At 42.0% G+C, this 17775-nt stretch overlaps 1 protein-coding gene across 3 annotated transcripts in view; it reads left to right on the plus strand.

The window, feature by feature from the left end:
• The window catches only part of rnf24 (ring finger protein 24), a 181479-nt gene that overhangs the window by 13230 nt on the left and 150474 nt on the right, over positions 1 to 17775 (plus strand). Inside the window, exon 2 of one of the 3 annotated variants that reach the window (XM_069923577.1) lies at positions 16228 to 16278. The exons of the other annotated variants lie outside the window; for them this stretch is intronic. The gene's annotated coding sequence lies outside the window, so the exon portion shown is untranslated. The remainder of the gene's footprint in view (positions 1 to 16227; positions 16279 to 17775) is intronic. 3 annotated transcript variants of the gene reach the window in all.

Raw genomic sequence — 17775 nt, forward strand, 5'->3', positions numbered from 1 at the left:
TCCACCTGAGCTCCATTTGACATTTAAAGTGGAAATAGGCCCTCAGCCCCTTGTTAAACTCCTTGCTCTTTCTCTGTCCCGCTGCAGTTCTTTTCTGTTCAGGCACATGAGCTCCTAATTCTCGATTCTAAGTTGCAATGAATGGATTTGAGGATAAACTCTGTCGGTTCTGCAATCAGCCAAAGTCCAAGTATCCATACCGTCATAACCAGCTCAAGTGGTTGAGAGGGTGGGGCAGAATCAGCAAATAAAAGCCACATATAATGTCAGCATTGCACAACAGTTCAGAAACAGTTATTTTGCTTGACTATTCTGAATGGTTTGTTCTGTAAGAGATTATTGATTAGTTCCAAAAATGACTGAATCTCACAGAGATCCTAAGATAAACGCAACAATTTTTACATTGGCCAAGTCGAACTTTACAATAGAGGCATTGAAAAGGGCACATTGCTGCTTTAGCTGGTATGCAGATCTGTTGTATAGGGGAGGAAGGGGGCTTAGCGCCAGCTCGCTACAGCCCGAGGGTTAACTGTTTCAGACTTTCTAAAAATAAAATAATGCATCTTTCCAGCATTAGCCATGTGGCTTCTGAGTTCCAGCACAAAGGAGGTTTTGTGTTGACTGTCTGCCAGTACAGCGCCGACATAGCTTCCCTTGTAGTGACAAGATACAGTTGCGCAGCACTTGTGAAATGCTGGACTGGGAGACTTTGGAATGAGCACAAATTAATCCTGTTCCCAACAAGAATTCTGGGTGAAAAGGGAAATGCAGCAAAGGAATACAGTATTTTTCCCAATCTGGGAATGTACCAGAATTTTCCTGCTTCTTGATGAATGATTAGTGTAAGTGGTTGATGGTCAGGGGGGACTTGATGGGCCGAAAGGCCTGTGTACATGCTGCATCTCACTGTGACTCTGATCATTTTTAATGAAGGATATGTCACAGTTAATATGCACACAGGAAAATGGATAGATAATGTTGCTGTGATGTTTATATTAGGCATACAGTACAGTAACCGGTCCTTTTGGCCCTCGAAACCTTGCACCCCAATTAAACCGAACTGACCTTTATCCTAGGTATGTGTTTTTTAACAGTGGGAGGAACCTAGAGGAAACCCACTCGGAAACTGGGAGAACATTTGGATTTGAACCTTGATTGTTGGCTGTAACAGCGTCGTGCAATGTTGGTTCAGGGATTACTCAAAATAACATCAGAGAGATCTTTTCTGTTGAGATGCTGGGGGGGGGGGTGCCTTTCATTTAATTAATCTTTCATCTGAGAGGTGCCACCTCTGCCAACAGAGTGCGAGATACTCCGCCAATGGAGCATGAAACACTCCGCATACACTTTGTGCATAAGTCTACGAATTAGGAATTTTTTTTAAAAAAAGCAGAAACACTCAGGAGTGCAGGCAGCATCTGTGGAAAGTGTATCAGATTGGGAAAAGTAAGTTAGATTTCTGTAGCAGAGAAGGTGGTGTATAGATGGATGGAACAAAGGAAATATCTCTGATCGGGTGAAACCAAATGGATTAATGGGAACAGTTAGAGGAGCAATTTGAAACACACTATAATTTTTAGTCTGCACATCATGTTGTTAAGAGCTTGGTTGTGGGACTTCCCCAGCATGCCTGATGACAATAACAGAAACACAGAAGCAAAAGGAAAATTGTGCCAAGGTGACGACAGGCAAAAATAGCCGGTTCTGGTACAGAAAGAATGAATTAACCTACAGTTGTAGAATCCAAAGTGGAAAATGCTGGAAGCCCTCAGCAGGTCAATTAGCTCTCAGTGCAACTGAGTGCTTCCAAAATTCCAGCAAATAGGAATAGCTCAGGTGGACAACTTGATCGGTGTAGATGAGGTAGATAGAATGCCAGAATTTTGAGATACAAATTACTACACAGTGGAAATCTGAAATAAAAGATAGCATTGATCATCTGGAAAATTAGTTTTCCACAATGGGCATGTAATTGGTGTAGATTTAGGAGAATGAGGGGATCTGATTGAAACATTTTGAATATTGAAAGGCATGGACAGAGTAGATGTAAAAAGGTTGTTTCCCATGATGGGAGAGTCTAGGCCTCTAGGACAAGAGGGCACTTCATCAGGATTTAAGGACGTGTACTTAGAACAGAGATGCTTAGAAATTTCTTCAGATATAGGATGGTAAATTTGTGGAATTTGATGCAACAGACAGTTGTGGAGGCCCGGTCATTGGCTGTATTTAAGACAGATTTGATAGTTTCTTGATTAGCTAGAAAGGTTATGGGGAGAAGGCCGGGCAGTGGGGCTGAGTGGGAAAATGGGTCAGCTCATGATTAAACGGTGGGCTGAATAGCCTATTTCTGCTTCTATGTCTTCTGGTTTTTTTTTTTAACTCCCCAGTACATTGGATTAGCACAGGGCGAAGAATACTTCAGAGGGTAGAGAGGATGTGCAGTGGATGCAAGCCCGGTTCCCAAAGAGCTCTGTTTCCTGTTCTGACCTTGTGCGTATCCCTGATTCCATTACTTCACCTCTCATCTGCCAAGATCAGGAGTTCCCTCATGATAAACCCTTGCTCCATTGAAAACCAAGCTAGTTACTTGTCTTAATTGTTCCCCATTGAACTCTTGAGAAATTCCCCGGCATGCTTTTGCCAAGTGAAGGATGGTGCTGTGCCAGGGAGAAACGAGGCTTGCAAAATGCAAGTAAAGGGAAAAGGAGCAACAAGGGAGAAACAATCATGAAACAGTAAATGCATGTTATGAGGGAAAAAAAAAGGTGACCCTTTCCATCCATAGCTTTCTCCCTTCTGTTACCTCACAGCTGATGTTGAGCAGAGTCTTTGAGTTCCGTGAGTGCTAGTGCAAATTTGCCATCACATTTACAGCGGTGAGTCCCCACAATTGACTTAAGGAGTGAAGATCATTGACCAAGAACCCAAAAGAATTAGCCACATGGCAGCAAGAGACTGAATGTCCTGCAGCAAGCGACTTATCTTCTGGCAACTCTCAAATCTCCCACAATCTGCTAGGCACAAGTCTGGTCGAATGTTCGCTCCTTGCCTTCAGTTGTGGGAACACTCTCCACATCGAATGCCCCTTTCATCAGTGCCTATTGACGCAGGGTGTATCATCCTTCGTATTTAAGCTACACCGAAAGCACGACCCAAACCCATCCCCAAGAAGTACAAGCTCTTCGTGCGCGCGAGAGCACCACCACCTGCAGATTCCCTTTCGAGTCCTGATTTGGAAATATTCTGCCACTCCAGTTCTGTACCTCAGCCTAGCACTGTTAAGGTATCTTCACATGAAGAAGCACAATGAAGCATTTCACTGCCACCTTCTCGGGGTGGGAAATAGGTGTCTATTTTCTAAAGATGAATGAAATGTCAGCATGGGGCTACTAGGATCATTGGTCCACCGTGTTCCAAGATGTGAAGAGAGGCTAAACGTGTCTTCAGATGCTTACCTCAATTTTATTTTTGGATTAATTATTGACAACAATGAACAAAATTATTGGGAGAGAAGCTGTAAGGGTCACTGGCTGCTTTTTCTCACAATTATGTGGCGTGCATCCCCAGACTCCCAGCAGCACTGCATTTAGTCTGAGTCAGAGAGCTTTGGGAGGATCTGATTAAATGTTCTGCATGCACAGCAGAGAAACTTGTTTTTACACAGCACCTTAAACATAGCAGCTTGTTCCCAAGGCACCCTCATAGAAGTGTTAACAAACAAACGTTTGTCACTGAGCAATGAAGAGGTTTCTTGGTCAAAAGCATGATATCTAAGGTCTTTTTTAAAATGGAGTGCCAAAAAGATTTGGAGAGAAAATTCCAGAACGTAGGTCCTTGGTGACTGATGGCCAAGTGGTAGACCATTTAAAATTGGCACCGAAGGGAATGAGAATTGCAGGTGAGCTGGTATCTTGTAATTGTGGAAGAGGTCACAGCAGTAGGGAGGGACTTTGGGGTAAATGAGGTTACATCAGTGAGTTGTAGGTTCTTCACAGAATGAATGAAGTTTATTGCCATATGCACAAATACAATATACAGGTGCAATGAAAGTCCAAGACACCAGATACCCAAAAAGAGAGAAAGTAATCATTTTTCTCCTCTTCCATTTATATTGTTGTATATTCACATTTGGTTGTAGAGCAAAAATATGCCAAGGTAGTCCTGATGGTGGCCATTGGTAGCCTTGAAGTAGAATGAGAAGGTTCAAGAGACTGATAGCTGTTTGGGGAAGGTTGGGGAAGGGAAAATTGTTCTTGAATCAAGGGGTGCCAGACTTCAGGCTCTATACCTTCTGTTTTAAGGGAGCAGTAGGAAGAGGTAATAGCCAGGGCGATGTTAGCAGCTACCTTGTGGTGTAGATGATTTCAGTGGCCAGGAGGTTTATATTCATGGTGGACCAAGCCTTCTGCATTCCTGGGCTTTTAACTTTTCAAACTAGGGCGTGATGTAACCAAGTCTGTATGTAGATAATACTCTAATTTAAGGATGAAAATTTTAAAATTGAGATCTTTAAGCCAATTGAAAGTGGGACCTCCAGTAGATGTAGTGTAGGATCTGAACACGAGAGTGATGGGTTGAGGTGATTTATTTTTGAGGATCTCTGCTAAAATATGTGGAACATCTCTGCCTAGATCTGCTGTCTCAGGTCACATGTCACCACAGTGAAAGTTAAAACTGAAACTAGCAACTGATCAAATATTTAAACACCTCTTGAATCTGATTTCCAAATGCACTTGGCTTCATTGGTGACTTGTGTTTGTGGTGAGGTCTATTTATTGTGCAACTATCTCAGCAGGCAGTACCTAAACCTCTGGGCCATGGGAATGATTAGGTAAGTGTGAAACGCAAATTATTCTGTTTCCATCTAGCTCTTTATGTGGCAAGTTCAACATTGCATAATATTTCATTAAGAGCCGTGCTACAGAAATGATAATGTTAAGATATCATTGAATATATATATATATGGTGCTTTAAACTGTTTATTCTGTAAGATGAATAAATGTTTGATTTTTTTTTTTAAATTTTCTGATATGTCTTTGACTGAATTCCCCCTCATCAAGGGAAATTTGGAGATGTTTTGTAATGAGGTGGGATAGACGAACACAAGTGCCAATGCGGTTCCCAATGGTTCGTCTGTCATTTCCCACGGAGGTCTCTCAGGGTAAATCTCCAGGGGATTTCCTTGCACTTCCTTGGAACCCCCCCCCCCCCCCCCGTCAGTCATCCAAAAGCAGGTGTCCCACCATCACTAACTCCGTAGATGCCATAGCCAAGTCTGTAACTTTTCCGGTGTGTTTAGATCAGTACAATGTGGTGGGATCATCCAACAACGCTTTCAGCCACTGGGCTGGCACTCCTAAGGGGATCTCCTCCACTTTATACACAAAAAGTCTCCATTCTTCCCCTGAGCCATTGTGCTTCTTACCTCTCTGTGTTCACCTGTATCTTTGTTGTTTCTTTTTCAATATTTTATTGACATTTAAAAATTCATGTTAAAAGTCAAAAAATAGAAAAGTACAGAATTCACTATACTCAAAATTTCATCTCAATCAAACAGTTTATATTAGGGTAATATTTTATTATAAAAATAAAATCTAGTCCCATTACCAAAACCAAAGGTGTTTGCAAAGAAAAGAGAGAAAAAAATTCCCTGTTGCTGTAATAAATTATCTTATTAGCCAACACCTCTGCATTAATACCAAATCAAAGATTTTGAAAGTAATTCAAAAGGGATTCCCTCAGTGTTTGAAATTTTAAATTCAAATTGGAAATTGAGCATTGAAACTTTTCTAAATTTAAACATGAAATAACATCATGTAACCATAGAGCTTAAATAGGAGGAGCAACGTCCTTCCGTTGAAGCAACACTGCCCACCAAGCCATAAGAGAAACGAAAGCTAATACATCCAAATCAGATGCCATTAACGTTATGCCACTCTTGCCAACAATAAACCAAATAAGGCAGTTAAAGGATTAGTCTTAAAATTTACTTTAAAAATTACAGAAAATGTTTGAAATATTTCCTTCCAGTATATCCCAAGACTCGGACATGTTTAAAACACGTGAATTAGATGCAATAATGGAGATGTATCTTTATAACAGTGAGGAAATATATCCACATAAAAGCGAGATCATTTGACTTTGGACATGTGGGCCCTATGGACTACTTTAAATTGTATGAGGGAGTGGTGAGCACATTAAGATGAGGCATTGACCAATTAAAAAATTACATTCCAAGTTTTTTCAGTGATTGAAAACTGTAGGTCCTGTCCCAAGCTTTTTTTTAAAATGTTATAAAAGGAGCCCCTCTTCTTTCCAATAACATATAATAAAATGTTAGATATTGAACCATTGTAAAAAGGTGGCAAATTAAAAATTACATCTATTAAATTCTTGTCAAAACTTTTTGGAAATGTGTGTAATTAAGATCGCAAAAAATCTCTAATCCGTAAATAACAGAAAAAAAAAGAGTATTTGGTAAACTGACATTTGTTCAAAAGAAGCAAGACTTCCTTCAAAAAAATAAATCTTTAAAACATTTAATGTCTAATCCATACCATTCTTTGAAAGCTACATCGTGGAAGGTTTAAAGAAATAATTGGAAAAAATAGGACTAGAAAGAGAAAATTTCAGTAATTCAAAATATTTTTCTAAACTGAATCCAGATCCTTAAAATATGCTTAGCTACCGGATTTTCAGTTAATTTATTTAAAGATAAGGGAAGTGAGGATCCAAGAAGGAGGATGATAGAAAATTTTCTAACAGAATTAGATTCCAAAGAGATCCATATTGGACAATCTTCATGGTTAATATGGTATGACCAAAATGTAAGATTTCATGTATTGACTGTCCAATAATAGAACCTAAAGTTTGGTAGGGCTAAACCTCCATTCTTCTTAAGTTTTTTAAGATGGTCTTTACTTTAGGCAAAGGGTGTTTCTTCTTCCATATAATAAGAAGATAAGATTGAGTCAAGGGAATAAAAAAGACAGGAATAAAAACAGGAAAAGCCTGAAAAAAGGAAATAAATTTAGGTGAGATATTTATTGTAATAGAGTTTATCTGACCAACCAATGATAAAGACCAGTTTGATAAAGCCCCTCTCACATATTTTATTAAAATAATTGTTATGGACCTAGGGGACCCCAAAACCCAGCAGCAATAGAAATTCACCAAGACAAATGATTTCTTAAACAAAAGTTGCTTTTAATTTTCTTTAAACATAAAAACAGGATCAAACTCTAACTTATTACTATTAACCTAGCTTAACCCCCTTCTAATTCTAAGTGCATGTGTATGTAAGTTTAGAAAAGTTTAGAAAAGTTCTTTGATTCATAGTCCAATCTCACTTCTTAGACCTCCAAATTCACTGGAATCAGGCAACTCTTATACTATGCACAGAATTCAACATTTATGAATTATCACCAGGCTCTGGTGCCTAAAAGTAATTGGTTATCACTCAGCAAGGTTCTTGTTGGTTTCAAAGAGATTCATTGCTCATTGGACACACAAACTGATTGACTTCCATCAGTCACTTTAGTTTCTTGCCCAAGAAACTTGCCCCATCAGGGTTTTCCAAATTATAACCTCTTCTTCCAGGTCACCACGGAGTTCCTCATGTTTCCCTTATTTCAGGTGAAACACTCTAGCCAGCCATTTCCTCTTATATGGACCACAAGGGTATTCAACAGGCTGAAATCAGAACTCACAACCCATCTTCAAAATGGGATTTTCAATCAAGCTTGCCAGCTTGTCATGTTCCAAACTGATAATCCACTGCAAATCTCCAACTGAATTCTCTCTCTCTTAGAGAATACCTGTTTGATCTTTTTTTCTCTCTCTCTCTCTGCTTGCAAAACCACATGGCCTTCTTAAGGCTCCAGATGCTTATCAGCCTGGACTCTTCCATTTACACCTGCTCTCTGAAAATTATTTAGCAAAGCATTTCCAAAATAGTTTTATTGTCTTTGCAAAGCAACTGGTGCCTGCATGACTGGCTTCAGCCAAGCTCTTGCATTTTAAATGAGATCTGTTTTCTGAAGTGTTTGTTTGTGACCCAAACCCTCACAGTCTATCTCCTCCAAAAACATATTTATATGTATCATGAAATATGATATAATCCGTCACTTAAGAAAATTTTCTTTATATAAGTGTTTATAATTCTTAATAATTGTTACACCTAAATAAATAAATTTATTTCTTACAATTTTAAAAGGCAGGTTGGTATTTAGTTGGTTCCAAATTATTCAAAGGAAAGAGTTCACTTTTATGTAAATTCAACTTACCCTGAAAATTGACTAAAATGAGAAAGTAAAGAAAGCTTAGAAGGCAATGAGGTCTTAAGATTAGAAATAAAAGCATAAAGCTGTACTTTGTGGTCAGTGCCCTTCCTTAAAATGCCAGTCATTCTCGGAAAGCAATAGCTAAAGTTTCTAGAGCAAGGTCAAGGAAGGAAAGGAAAGATGGGAGTGGGGGTGGGGGGGGTGGGGAAGAACAAAAGAAACCAGAGGTTGATGTTAATGCCATCTAGTGGGTGGATACCCAGACAGAATTTGTGGGTGGTCTCAGTCTGACCATGCATGAGACGATGGACAGACAAATCGACAAGGGAATGGCATGGGGATTTGAAATGGGTGGACACTGCTTTTATGGAAGTATGGATTATTTCCAGCATTTACTTCTGTATTTCAGTGTTCATTCATCTGCTGCCCTGCTTAGTAACAGATCTTTACATGTTACTAAGCTAAACATGCTGAAGCAACATTTCTAAGCTCATAAGCCACAGTTTGACCTTTACAGGATGGTCATTATCTCAATATTTTCCATTAAAGTTGAATAGAGAATGGTTAAATAAGAAAGTCTGCAGATGCTTAGGTCAAGTGCAATACACAAACATGCTGGTGAAACGAAGGGCTCAGGCCCGAATCGTTGGTTTCCCTTTACTTCCTGTGGCTGCTTGCATGACCTGCTGAGTCTGAGTATGTTTGAGTATTGTATTGTTTAATCCAGGTTAATGCATTCACAGACAGAGGACAGTATGATTTGCTCTCTGTTCATTGTGGCCATCCATTCCCCATGCCACCTATTCAGAGACCGTTTAGGATTGTCCATGTCTTTGGAAAAATTATTCCATGGAACGAGTAGAGATTTAATAGGGCTATACAAATTATGAGGGACATGGGTTAAGGGTGAAAAGCGGAATGTTTAAAGGGAACATTGAGGGGGGGTGGATTTCCTCATGCAAAGGATGGTGAGAGTGTGGAACGAGCTGCCAGCTGAAGTGGTGAATCTGGGGTCAATATTGATAGTTAAGATGCATTTGGAAAGGCACGTGGATGGGAGGGGTACGGTGGACTATGGTACAGGTCAATGAGACCAGGCAAAATAGTAGTTCGGTACAGACTCGGTACCGTACAGACTGTACGGTAGTGTTCTATTGTTCTATGAATGACTTAAGATGTGGCTTTCTGCTCAATGAAGCATGTTTCGAAGCCCAAGGAGGCACAATGCTGGAAATGGGAACAAAAAAATAAACTACTGGAGGAACTCTTGTGGGCTAAGCAGCGTCAGTGGAGGAAAAAGGTGCACGATGATGTTTTGGGGAGCGATCGTGCATCAGGACATGATGCAGGATCTTGACCATCCCTTTGCTTCCACATATGCAGCCTGACCCCCTTAGTTCTTCCAGTACAGTAGTTTATTTTCTGCTTTTTACATGCTATTTTTGGCCAAAAGCTCTTTGGATCAGCAAAGGGTTGATTAACATAAATAGCTAATTGCACAACAAGGCTGTAACATCTGTTGTAAAATCTTTAAAGCTCAACCATGACAGGAATAAAAGGTAGTTGATGGCACACAGCCCTGCCCTTACCCTGTCAGCTTGTCTAGAACACCCTGGAGTTGACAGCCCTTATTTTCTGGCCTGCAAACTGGAGCATGTAGTTTCATGATTTTATGCTCTACCTGTTCTACCCGATGGCACAGTTAGCATCCCCTGTGACAGCTCCAGTGACCGGGGTTCGAATCCTGCATTGGCTGTGAGTGATTTGTGCATTCTCCCTGTGTTTGCATGGGTTTTCTCCAAGTGCTTCAGGCTAGTTGGAAGAACGGGCCTGTTACCATGCTACATGTCTAAATTTAAATTTAATTTCAGTGGCACATAAACCCTAATTGAAAATTGGGGACTTACTAAATACATGGAGTCTGGCACTCGGAAAAAAGGGGCATGGAGTTCAAATGTAATGAAGCTTTGTTTAAGCTTTTGGATCATAGCTGGAGGGAATGGCAATGTTCTTTAAACTCAAGGGTCCAAATTGAGACATTAATATGGGGCCTGCAGCAATTGTGCTGTAGGGCATGAACACACAGGGTTCTATTCTGGCCACTGCACTTGAGGGAAGATGGAAAAGTTCTTCAGAGGATGCAAAAGAAGATTTACTCAAATAGTTCCATAGATGATGAAGTTAACCTGGGGTGCCTAGAAGGCCCAGACAGGTGTCCAAGGTCATTGCAGGTGTAGAGGAAATCCGCTCCCATCATGAGAAGACAGCTTCAAAGTGAAGGACGAAAAATACTGGGTATGTCGGATGGAAATAATTTTTTACAATTCACAAATGTGGGGTAACTCCCATGCCTCAAACTTCAGTTACTGTTTCCTTCTTAATTTTAAGTATAGACATACAGCCTGGTAACAGGTCCTTCCGCCCATCTGCCCATGCTGTCTGAATATCCTAATTAACCTACAACCTCTGTGTTTTTGAAAGGTTGGAGGAAATCCACACAGACATGGGGAGAGCATGCAAACTCCTTACAGACAGTGCCAGATTCTAACGCGAGTTGCTGGCTCAGTAATAACGTTGCGCTAACTGTACTGTCCCTAGATTCCTATGGATGCTGTGTGGCCTGCTGAGTTTGTGCATTACTCTTCACCCCAGCATTTACAGATGTTCATGTTTGACAGGAAATATTTTTATACAGGGCGCTGATGACTTGGAAGGTTGCTGGAAATGGCTTTCACAGGAAATTGGATAGACATTTAAGGGGGAATAATGTGTAGAGCTGTAGGAAAGATGAAGGGAATAGATCTGAAAGAATTACTCCCGCGTATCATTCAATGTTGTTGCTTGCATCTCATTCTGTGTGTCAATGTCCGGGCCCATGTTTTGTCCTATGTTTCTGCATTCCATGCCAGTGTTTTGTCCTGTGCCTCTGTGTCAGATTGCGTGGGTCCAGTGACCTTCAATGCCATGGCGATTGCATGAAATCCGGCTGAAGGAAGGTCAATAGACAATAGACAATAGGAGCTGGAGTAGGCCCTTCGGCCCATCGAGCCAGCACCGCCATTTTACTACCATCAGTACCCCTTTCCAGCCTTATCCCCATAACCCTTAACTCCTTTGCCCACTAGTGTCTTATCTAACTCTCAGGCTTCTGCCTGAATGTTAACAAACGGGATCTGCTCAGCTAAATTTTGGGGATATTAATGTGGAAATTTACTTTTTAAAAAAAAAAAGAAATACCAGACAAAAGTGCTCTTGTTCAAAGTCTTTAGGTGCTGCTGCCAGAGACCAGTGAACTTCCTTGCGTTTATTCTTCCTTCTTGGAATATTGCTCCATGTTTTCAGCAGTTAGAATGCGCTGTCGGAGAACTGAAATGTCATTGTGTCAAATGGCATGGAAATAGACCCTTCAGCCCACATTAGCCATTATATCTACATGCACAAATTCCACTTATCTGCATTAAATCCATTGTCCAAGCCTTGACGATTCAAGTATTCCTCTTATCTGCCTTCGTTCAGTGATGATGACCCCCCCCCCCCCCAACAATCCCAGGACTCTGCTCAAATTTTATGCCCCCCCCCCCTTTCCATCTGAAGCAGTTGCTTTGGTTTCTTCAATGCTTCTCTCCTACCAACGACATAAAAAAGTTATGTTACGCAAGGTGAAAAGAAAACTAGGCTTTTACTTAAATGTGCTGTGGTCCCCAGGGAGGAGGGGGATGTGTGAGCTCCCCCAAGGAAGGAAGGGGTTAAAAGCAAGTGAGAACATAGTCAGATTTTGCAGCATTATAATAAGGCAGATGAGGTAGCACAAATGGACCAATTAGCATGACGACTAACTATAGGAATTTACTTTGAACCAATCAGCTTCAGCAATGTCTGATAAGAGGCTGTCAATCTTATGTAGCAACCTAATGTGTACGTAGAAGCAATTGTAATGGGTAAGAATGTATGGTGTAAACTTTCAACTGGGCCAAATGTAACCCGACCCAAGTGTAGACTGAACAAGTGAGAAACTTTCTGCCTGTTGACTCCATTGAAGCAGCAGTGAGCAGACAGCTCAAAAATTCTGCAGAATAAAGTAGTGTGTGACCAAGACGAAAGTTTAGGTGTCATCATTTTGCATGCTCCACCGAACGAACCGGAATCCACACCCCCACCCTGTTGAGAATGGCTGCTTCTTAAATATTGTGAGGGTATCTCCCTCCGACACCTCTTCAGACAGTACATTTGGTGTAGTGAAATTCCCCCTTTAAGTCGCCAACCTCTCGCCTTGAAATTTCACTCTCCTGCATTAGACATCCCGCTGGACGAAGGGCTCAGGCCCGACATATTGGTTATCTATCTTTGACTTTGCTACCTAAAGAATGCTACGAGATTTGCTGAGTTTCTTCAACATTTTTGTCATCGTGATGGGAATTTTGGTTTTTCCAATCTGCCGCCCTAGTTATTTTACATTCCTCTATCAGATCACATCTTCCTTTTTCTCTGCTCCAGGGAAGATGAGCACAGCATGCTCGGTCACTTCTTTATGTGAATCATAATTTACATTTTCAAAGACCATTTTCTTTGGTTATCCAGCAGCAGATGACTGTCAGGACACAGTGAGGACAACTCTCACACATTAAGTGCTTTCACACTGCCCATGAAACCCAGTATTTAATCGCCTTTTTTACCATTTCACTTGCCTGTTTGAACACGACCAACACAATATGGGGGGGAAGAGGGCTCATTTTCACCCGGTACTTACCCTCCAAGGTAGGTAGTATCAGAGCCAATGCATTTCGCATCGGCTCCAGAGTAAAAGTCTTGCCCACCTTCCTGGGACACCAGCACTCCAATGTTGCAGGTCCCGCCTCCTGTCGGGTCCCTATGTAAAAGGTTGCACGGACTTAGCTTTGATCTAATCCAACCCAGCTTTAAACAAAAGCTGTTGGCACACCAATTTACTGGGGTCTCAGTGTGAAAGCACCTCAGTGACCGAAGAGTTTTTGCATTTTAAAAAATGAATAAAGCCAATTAAAAATAATGGCAAAAGCCAAGTAAAACCAAATGCAATTCTTTGTCCCTTACAAACTTTGTTAAACATTTGTAATACAAGCTGTTATGGTTACTGTGGTTTAAAAAAATAATAATGGACAGTTCTGTTGAGAGCAAACAGTGAGGCCTTGTGGATCAGTTCCAGGGGCGTTCTGTCCATGTGTCATTCTATCATTTATCCTGTGGTCTTTCAATGGTGAATTGTAATGTTTATTGTCATGGGTACTGAGATACAGTGGAAAAACTTTATGCTGTGTGCTATCCATTGCAAGTCATCCCTTGCTTTAAGTACAGCAAGTACTGCAAAAATAACACCAAAGTACAGCAACAGTGCAAAGACCTGATGAGGTAGAGTTTGTGAAATTGAAGAGACCATCTTATATTTAAGAGAGGGCCATTCAAGAACTGTGGCAAAGAGGCTCTCATTGAGATGGAGGTCCCTGTATACCATCCAATGCTTCTGCTTTATCCTGTGTCTATGCATCAGTGCTAGCATTTTGTCCTGCACTCGTGCGTCTGTGGTTTTGGTGAGCTGCAGCTGTGTATCGGTTGATCTTAATTTCCTCCACCACTCAGCCCCAGAAGAGCATGTCCTTTGTACTCGATCTCTTGATACATGACTTTCTTGCGGGATAACTGGGTAACTTGGCCTTCAGCAGGTTTGCCTTCAGAAACTATTTCTCATTCGAAGTGCAGCTGTCAGATAGTTGTCAAACGTGCGTCTCGCTTTGGTCCATCCCTGCTGCCTGAGGCGTGAGTTCATTGGGGAACACCTGCTATTTTGCTGGTGGAAAAGGGAAAGGCGGAGATTGTGTTCCTGCAGGGAAATCTGACTCTGTAGGGTATTTTGTGATCTGCAGACTGCAGTACAGGGGAATGCAGACGATGCCTGATGCCATCAATCTATATCAGACAACTTGAAATTGATTGCAAAGAGCTGACAGAACATTCATCCACTGCTTTCTCTACTCCATACTTGCTTATTTACATTTCACCCATCATGATCCAAACTCCCTCATTCAATGAGCCATCCATTATAATTCACCTCAACCAATCTCTGCATTGCATGTTCTGAGCACGTGTATACCATTTTCTTCAGAATATTTTAATGCACCTGTGCCTCTATGGAAGTACATACTGTATATGGAGGTCATGATACTTCTGTAAATGCCACAAGTGTTGCCCATCCCCGGGACATCTGCCTTGGCAGTGACAAGAGCAGACCTCCGATTCATATCGGGATTCAAGATGGAAAGGGTCGTCATGTACAAGTCACCACACAATGGGGGGGGGGGGGGGGGGGGGGGGGGGGTGGAGGGGCAGTGGTGTAAGGTGAAAGAAGGGCACACCTAACATGGCCCTCATTCTGATTACCTCTTTTATGTGTGGTTGCATCAGGCTGTGTATGGAACCAAAGAACGAGGGCACCAAATGCCACTGTGCTGAGGTTCTACCTGTTGCGAAGGATGTGATTGGCCCCATTGCTGTGCAATGTCCCAGTCAGCCGGACATTGCCACATTGTCAACCTTCTGTGGAAAAGTTTTTTGTCCTGACAAACACTTTTTGACAACAAGTCTATCAGGCACTGGTCAGCACAGAATGTCTGGCAGACACCGAGAGACTCGGACTTGATGGATCTGTTCCAAGTCATCCAGTGGGATGCCTCATCACCAGTACTCACTAAAAAAAGCACCAGAATGTAGCATTGGCTGGTGGTGAAAGGAGGCCCCCCCAGTCAGATCTTTAATTTATGAAAGGAATATGGCCCAATGCACATTGTCCCCAAGACAACTGCGGTAGAGTGGAGACAGTCCTCCACTTCTTTGCAGAATGTGGATTTGCCAAGAGTGTGTGGAGAAGAATGCAAGGGTCCTTGTCACGGTCCAACCCCAGCAGCAGTGTGGCAGAGGACTTTCTGATTTAAATGCTGTTCCTGGGGACGCCCACTGAGACAGACACCCAGTGCTGCAGGAAGATCATCAACTCTGAGAAAGATGACCTTTGGTCTGCTGAAGATCACTGGTGTACCAGCGCCCCGAGATGCCGGTGAGGGAATGCTGCCAACTGGCACATTCCAGACCACAGGAGTATGCACTGAGGGATGCACTGAGGTTTGTTGGAGCCAACACAAGTGTGCTGTGGGGAGTGGGGGGGGGAGAGAGGATGGGTGAGGACCACAGTCTAGAGTCCTGCCATTACCAAACTGGGCTGAGTCCAAGGGGAAGTCCCTCAAACAACAGGTGACCAGGTGCCACAGTGTAAATAGAGAATGTACAGTGACAGATGTGACTTTAAGGAATAGGAATGACTCTGAACAATTTATCTTTGTAAATAATTATTGCGACAAAGTTTATTTTGGAAAGAAAACCTATATCACGTTAAATATTAACCTGTCCAAGAGTTATTGATAACGGACACATTTCACCAACTGGGAGTCTTCCCACAAGCAGGAGAAGCTTCAGTAACTTGTAACTATTAGGTGCGAGTAATCTCAGGGTAAACAATGAGACTCCTGAGAAGACCAGACTGATCTGCTGTAGTTTCTCTTTCTAAGTCACTCGTGGGTACTTTCATGTGGCTTAAATAGCGTGTAATTGAAATGCGCTTTGGAATAAAGAAATGCATTGGAATAAAGAGCCTACCTTGGAACTTCTGCTATAATCAGGCTTCTGATCTTTATAATGTTACTTAGTAAACATTAAAAATGTCTACTTGCCTGATCAGTTGAATTAAATAAAACCGGGCAAGTGTTTCACAACACGAACTGGCTCAAAGGCAGTTTCTTCCACATGGCCATCAGGCTCCTGAATGAACCCCACAACAGTGTTCTCCTTGCTTTGCACCAATTGACTTTTTTTTTCCATTGTCATTCCATTCGCTATGCTCTTTCTCTTCTACTTTACACAGCGGTGTGAATGTTACAGTTGACCTGGTGGAGGAACCCTTCTCACAGTACAGGTATCTCTTTGTTTTTGGTGATACAGCATGGTAGCAGGCCCTTCCGACCCATGAGGCTGCACTGCCCAAATATGCTCATGTGACTAATTAACTGACTGACCCCCCCACTCCGTGCACCTTTGGAACCTGTAAAGAAACCGGAGCATCGGGCAAAACCCACACAGGTCATGGGGAGAGCGAACAAACTCCTTGTACTCAGCGCCAGATTTAAACAGGGATTGCTTTGTTCAGACTTCAAGCAATCAATCACCGTAACCATTTCTTCAGGGTGCTCCAGTCTCCTCTTGCATCCCAAAGTTAATTAGCCACTGTATTATCTCTCCCTGAGCAAGTGGCAGGAGTTGTTGAAAACGTGGGGAAAATAAAAAGCTGGGATTAGAGTGAGATCATTGGAAAGGGGAGTGGAGGAGGGGGAAGGTTGAGGACTGGCATGGAATGAATGGGCTGAAGAGCCTGATTTTATGCTGTAAAAAACCAGGCACAACACTGAGGATGATGGAACTGCAGTCCACATCATACGGGCGTAAAGGGGCACAACACCTATTCATGGCACTCTGTCTGTGAATGAACTCGAGATAGGTTGGGATGTGCGACTTACAGCTAGCAATCTTCTGGACAGGGAAGGCCAATTAAAAAGCAAAGTATATTTAAATAGCAGATGCAGAAACCAGAGCAACATATTTCATTAGTAGATGCTTCTGGGTAAATGTTTCTCAAAGTATACAAAATTACGAGAGGAATAGATCAAGTGAATGCAGAGAGCCTTTTACCCAGAGTCAGGGAATTGGTAACCAGAGGACATGGGTTTAAGGTGAGGGAAGTGGGGTAGGGGAGATTTAATAGAAAAATGAGAGGTGACCGTTTAGACACAGAGGGTGCTGAGTGTACAGAACGGGCTGCCAGGAGGGTGCTGGAGTCACGTACTCTGGCAACATTTGAGAACAAAAATATGGATGCCTGGATAGGAGGGATTTAGAGGGATATGGGCCAAATGCATGCAGGTGGGACTGCTACGGGTGAGACATTTTGGTCAGCGTGGGCAAGTTGGGCCAAAGAGCTTGTTTCCCTGCTGCTCAACTCAATATAAGTGGGAGGTGGGTAGGAATAAATTGTGTGCATAAAATCAATTGCAGTCTCTGGCACCAGCAAGTGATTGATAGGTTTGGTTGATGGGGTAGCATCAAGCAGTGTCAGAAAAGGGAGCTTTCCTGATCAGGGCACATTTATAACCACTTTCAACAAATAAAATGGTCAAGATTCCAAAAAAAATGTATTTATCCTGAGATATCTGGAGTGCAGAAGTTGAAGATTGATTTCTTCTCCTTTCACATCTGAATGGTAAATTTTCAGCTACATGTTCCCAAGCCCTTACATATTGGCCTTGCTGCGACACCAGGCCAGTGTACCCGTGTACTGAATTCATCCTCATACCAGACTTTAAAGCAGAGCAGGAGAAGATAACTTGGGCCAACAGTGAACAAAGTGTTCCAATTTTCA

This window comes from Narcine bancroftii, chromosome 3 (genome assembly GCF_036971445.1).
Source record: "Narcine bancroftii isolate sNarBan1 chromosome 3, sNarBan1.hap1, whole genome shotgun sequence".
In the NCBI taxonomy this organism is placed as follows: domain Eukaryota; kingdom Metazoa; phylum Chordata; class Chondrichthyes; order Torpediniformes; family Narcinidae; genus Narcine; species Narcine bancroftii.